Here is a 6,665-nt window from a genome sequence, read left to right as displayed (position 1 = left end):
CAGAAGCTGGGGTCTGGCTAGCTGGAGATCTTCTGTCTGACTAGTGACTGAGGTTCTGTTTGTCCAGCGTGTGTGTGGGGGTGTATCTGTCTGTCTACCTGACTTGACAGTTGTCTGTCCATCCAGCTGGCTTGGTGGGGATGTATCTTTTATCCTGCTGAGGGCCTGGCTTTTTCATAGGCTGGAGTCTGTCTTTACCGGCAGAACTTAAGACTGTAGAAGGTAAAGCTGAGGTTTGGCTGGCTAGTTGATTGGGTAGGTGGGTATCTCTCTGCTGGGGTAGTGTCTGTTTGTCCGTTTGTGGGGAAGGTGTCTGTCCTTGAGGGATATTTTCTTTCGGTTGGCTGTGGTCATCTTCCAAATGGCTGGAGCTGGGGGTGTCCATGTGTCTGACCACAGGTCTTTCTGGATGTCTGGCTGGGTGTCTTCCCGTTTGTTCAAGAATATGTCCATTTGTCTGGCTGTCTGTCCCTCTGGAGTCTGTTTGTCTCCCTGGGATTTTGTCCATCTAGAAGTCTGTCTGTCTATCCAAGGGTCTGTATGTTTGTCCGTTTGGGGATCTTTCTATGTGGCTTGAAATCTTATGGCTTCTGAATAGAAGTGGCTGAGACTGTGGCCCACCTGACGTGCTTCCAGCTGGGTTGGCTGTCGGTCTTTTTGGCTGCACTTTCACCCCCACTCCATGCCCCCCTGTCACTGTTGAACTTGCCTGGCCTCCCGACCGTCTCTTCCTGTCTCTCCAAACATCCAAATGCTCCTGGCTTGCCAGCTGCTCAGCTCAGGCTGGGTGTGGAGGGTGGGAAGACCCCTGAGAGCTCCTCTGGTAGCCCTGCCTCACCTCTCTCTTCCCCCAGAGAATTGCACACGCTGTTCTTACAGTGGGATTTACTGCTGCTAGTGGCCCTTTTGTTCACGCTACTGGTCACAGTCCCATGCAGTGGGAGCAGATGGCAGTGCCTCTGAAGGTCCCGAGTGTTGCGACGCCCACATGCCACATGCGGGTCTGCCGGTTTGCCAGCTCAGAGTGCTCACTGACTGGCCACTCAACAGAGCTAAGTGGACTGGTTGCTGGAGGGTGCCTGCAGAAGTTTTCCTGACGCTGTGAGGAACCCAGGCTGAGCTGATGTTGCAAAGGGGAAAATGGTAACTTCACAATGGAGAAACATAGTGGATATCGCCTTAACCCTGGCAGTTTGGTGGCAGATGCACTGAGACTATTGATAATACTACTTTACAGTTCTTCTCTGGCTCCCTTTTGATAGGCAAAAAAAGGGCAGAAAACGTTGAAAAAATTCTCCCACTGCTCCTGTTAAAAACCTGCAGGGGCGCCTGGGTGGCTCAGTCGGTTAAGCAGCCAACTTTGGCTCAGGTCATGATCTCGCGGTCCATGAGTTCGAGCCCCGCGTCGGGCTCTGTGCTGACAGCTCAGAGCCTGGAGCCTGTTTCAGATTCTGTGTCTCCCTCTCTCTGACCCTCCCCCGTGCATGCTTTGTCTCTCTCTGTCTCAAAAATAAATAAACGTTAAAAAAACAAAAAACAAAAAAACAAAAAACCTGCAGGCTGGGTGGGCTGACCTGTTGGTCTAGCCACAGTGTGGCATTTAGCAAACAGGAAAAATGACACTGTCTCCAATGGGAGGGGCAGCTTGTGCCCACCAGTGACTGTAGCTAAGTACCTTTGGAAGGGCTTTTGTTAGTCTCCTTGAACTTTCCTCAGCGGTTTTGGATTTCATTGTTCTGAATTGAGGATCTCTCCTGGTCCCTTTATGGGGCAAAGAGCAGCAGCTCAGAGCTGAGGAAACACAGCCCAGGGAGAAAGCCACCTTATCCTTTCTCAGTCCTGCTGCCAACCCACATGATCTCTCTGTGGAGGGCTTGTTTTTGTCCTCAGAACTGCCCTGCTGTTCTGCTTTAGAGAGGGAGGGGGGAAGCCCTCTTCCTCATCTTTAAAAATGACATCCTTAAAATGTTTATACCAACTTTCCCAGGCCAGCCCCACTTCTTCCAGGACAGAGCCTGGTTATCTCCATCACCTAGAGTGATCTCCAGATGCTAGTGCATGTCTGTGGAGGAAATAAACTCTGCACACAGAAATCACTTCCCTACATACTAGCAAAAAATGAACTTGAAATTATAATGCAAGAAAGATTTCATATTTACTGAAAAATAGCCACCAGGTTTGAAATCTCTAGTGAATTAATAAAGCTAGGCAATGATATTAATGTCTGCTAACATCAAAAAAAGACACACGTTATCAGCCTCCTGGTAAAAGAACACAAGCATTCCTGCCAACAAGATTTAAACCTGTATCTGACCGAACCTTTAGATCTAGATGTTAATGCAAAGGAAATATAAAGGCATAGGAAAATATTAAGTGACACAGCAGGAACAAGATCAGACTGTGGAAACTCTACAAGACAAATAAACCAGTGTCCTAATTGAATAATTGAATATATTTCAGAGAAAAGATTAAAAACAGGGAATCCTATAGGTTACTAGAGACTTAGGATGTATACACAAGTATTTATGGCAGCACTATTCATAATAGCTCCAAAGTAGAAACCACCCAAATTTCATAAAGTGATAAATGTGGCATACACATACATTATTCAGCACCAAAAAGAAATGGAGTACTGACAACAGAGGTAAACTTTGAAAGTGTACTGCTAAATAAAAGAAGGCAGTCACAAAAACACCACATGTTGTATGATTCCATTCATATGAAATACCCACAATAGGTCTATGGACCAAAAGTACATTAGTGGTTGCGAGGGGCTGAGGGTGAAGGGATGGTTGGAGGGGAATGGGGAGTGACAGCTTATGGGGACGGGGTTCCTTGTCGGAGAAACAAAATGTTCTAAAACTAGAGCGATGGTTGTACAACCCTGTGAAGATAATAGAAGAAGTTTAATTGTATTTTTTAATTGTATACTTTGGGTTAACTGTGTGATGTATGAATTATATCTCAATAGAGCTGTTTAAAAAAAGAATGACAAATGACTTGTAATCATTTGCAACGAATGGACCTAATGTGGATCCTAGTTCAAACTAACATACTGTAATCAGGGAAAACTGAGCAGTAACTGGATATTTAAAATAACATATTTGGAATATATAAAATATATATTTGGAATAATTGTTTTTTTAGGTATAATATGGTATTGTTATTCTTGTTATCTTTTAGAAATATATGCAGAAATATTCATGGATAAAATAACATGGTGTCTAGGATTTGTTTCAAAATAAATGAGTGGAGTGGATATAGGGAGTAGGTGGGGCTACAAAGGAAACCAGACTGGCCAACATTGAGAGGGGCTACGATATGGTCCTCTCTTGCTCTTATGCTTGAAATTTTGCACAATTAAATATTTAAAACAATCAATACAGAGGTGAACAGTCATTTCTATAGAGAAGGAGAGCTAACAGTTCACAGAGAACACACACATACAAATTCCCAATAGTATTTGACAAGATGCACAACACTTGTCATAATTAAAGAACTACAAATCATTTTGCATCTAGAGCTTGGCTTATGTTGATAAGTCTGATAGTACTCAGTACTGGCAAGGACACAGAAACAGACCTACTGACAGTGGCTGGGACAGCCTCGTGGGGGACAATTCAGCAGCATCTATGATCATTTTAAAGACAAAATTCCACTCGCAGGATTTATTCATCAGATATACTCACATAAATGTACACAGAAGTATGTTCAATGATGTTTTGAAGCAAGATTTCTGAGAGTAAAAATAGGAAACAACTTGAGTGCGCATCCATTAAATAGGAAGTGGATTCACGTGTACTGGGTATCTCTGATAACCTAGAGGTATCCTAAAGAGATTATTAAAGGGAAAGACACCAAGTTTCAGAATGGTGTGCACAGCATGATCCCTAGATATATATGTCTATATATAGATATATAGGTATATAGACGGTAGACAGATTATATATATATATAATATCTATATCTATATAATATATAACACATATCTATATAATATGTATATTACATATATTAATAATATATATATATTTTAAGGCAATAGTCAATAGTTTCTGGAGAATACGGCTGGATAGTTGGGGTCATGGGGAGTAGGAAGGTGGCTTATTTTTCACTGTGCACTTCTGTATTTTTTTTAAACATGAGGGGTGTGTTCCTTTTACAACTTAAAGAAGTGTCAGTTTTGGAGAAGTATTTCCAACATCTTTAAACTCCTGAAGCCAATCAGAACAAATCAAAGTGCCTCTCCTGCACTCCAAAGAAAAGTGGGCAGGGAACCCAGAAGGGAGCTCACAAAAGTGGTCAAGAAGTAAATGAAATGTCTACTCACAGCACTGAAGTAAAGTCTCCCTCCTCCCTGGATCCCAGTGCACTGGTTCCCTTCTGCAAGGCACCATTTGAATGTTTACCCTCCTAGAAATAATGCAGTTCATACACCAGCACAGGGCCCTTGCCCTTTATTTTGCAAACCCGTAACATATCACATATGGCATTTCACCATGCTTTTTACTTAACACTCTATCTTGAGGTGTTCTTTTGTGGCTGCAGTGTTTCACTCTGTGGATGCATCCTAATTTATGTAAACTTAGTACTACTGATGGACACCTAGGCCGTTTCCCTGTGCTAGAAACAATGGTGCAGATGGTTGCATGGTGACCACTGTGCACAGGGTGTGCAGGTCAGGCACATTCCCAGGTCTGGCCACTGGATCAAAGTCGAAATTGTGAAATTTCCCCCTAAAGCTTTGCATCTATTCAATACTCAATTCCCCACAGTATGAACCATACTGAAACTTTTTCATCTTTGCCAATCTGGTAAAAATGGTCTCCTGCTACAAACTTTCTGGTAGCAAATATCAAAAGGCTTACTACACTTATGCATCTCCTTGGATCAGAAATTCCACTTCTAGGAATGTGCCCTAAGGAAATAAGGGAGAATAAGGGAAAGTGGGCATGATGTTCACTGCAGCCAATCTGGTGGACCAATGCCTAAAAGTGAAAAATGAATACATTCTCTCTCCTCTTCTTCCCCACCCCTTGGCCCTCTCCATGGCTTTCAATCACCATTACTGTTTAGCATGTCTCTTTTGTTAACTTTAAAACTGCCAGTTATTTACCAACAAAAATGGGTTTATCTGGGAATAGTAGGGAACCGTAATCCAAGACAAGCACGATCGGGCAAAACCATAGGAAAGTCCAGAGAACAAAGGAGAGGAATGGAATGCTCTTTTACAGAGGAAAATGGGAAGTTGGGAGGGGTGTTCTAAACAAAAAGTCCATGCGAATAAACTGGGAGTTCAAAGTATAGTGGCTTTTCATTGGCTGAGTTGTGACTGTCTCTCATTGGCTGGGCTGTTGGCAGGGTAGTAGAAAACCTTTCTCCTGCAAGAGGATGGTGGGGAATAGCAAACCAGCAGCTAAAGTAGCAAGGGACTTAAAAGGTTGTTCTTCCAGTTGGGTCTGCAGTTAACAAGGAATGGTTGGGGGTGAGAACACCCCCTGCTGGCCTATTAACCTCATTGTATCTGAAGTTACCTTTTATTTTCACACCCCAATTTTTTTGCTTGAAGATTTTCAGTAACTTAAAAATATGCTTTAAATAACAACAGAAGGCATTTTTAATTATTAAGGCTTTACTGTGAAAAATTTGAAACATACAACAAAGTAGAAAGAATGTAACAAACCCTCTGCTAAATATGACAATTAGTATTTTGTTTTAGCTACTTTTCCCCCCTCTCCTGAAGCATTTTCAAGCAAGTTATCGAGCTGATATTTCACCTCCAAATACTTCACCATGTCTCTAAAAACTAACGAAACATTTTCTAAAGGAACTCCAATATTGTCATTCAATAAGATTAGCAGTAATTCCTTTAAAACTTCTACTTTTGAAATGTCACGTTTATATATAAAAGTTACAAAAACAGCACGGATCTCTCATGCCCTTGACTTGGATTCGCCACATGTTATTATTTCTGAATATTGAGAAGAATACTAGAACATGAAGATCAGTTGCAGACATGAAACGGCGTTTCCTGAGCCCAACAGCCCTCTGCTCTCCCTGGGCCACTGCTCCCTGGCCAGGAGAGATGCTCCAAATGGTAGGCACCAAAAGCCCACACCCACTTCTGCCTCCTCTCTTGTCCTTCACATTTCAAAACTGTATAATTTATTAACTGATTTTCTAGAAAAGTCAAACAAAAGATGCACAAATATCCCTTTAATTGCTGTACCATGCCTCAAACTGAAGGATCCCTGAGTCCTCAGATATTATCTGTGCAATACACAAGTGCTACAGTGGACGTTTCCCCTAACTTGTCTCTTGCTTTATTTTAACTACTGTTATTTTATTGACAAACTTTACAAGCTCCCCTGGTCAAACATCCAGGTAAAGCTGTCCAGGCCTAACATTCAGGCCTAAACTGTCCTCAGCAGCATCACAGGAACCATTTTTGACCCTAGCATGGTGACTCAAGAAGTAGAACCACATTTTAAATGCTAAGAAACCTACCAAACTGCCATCTGAAAAGACTTTACTCACAGGTTCTTCCACCAGCACAGTATGTTTTTCCAGGGAAAACAGGAGTTAACATTAACTTGGATTATCCCCCCATCTGCAAAGACCTTTTTTTCCCCAAATAAGGTCATATTCACAGGCGCTAAGAATTA

Source organism: Panthera uncia (genome assembly GCF_023721935.1).
Source record: "Panthera uncia isolate 11264 chromosome A1 unlocalized genomic scaffold, Puncia_PCG_1.0 HiC_scaffold_16, whole genome shotgun sequence".
In the NCBI taxonomy this organism is placed as follows: Eukaryota; Metazoa; Chordata; class Mammalia; order Carnivora; family Felidae; genus Panthera; species Panthera uncia.
This window is presented reverse-complemented; position numbering follows the sequence as displayed.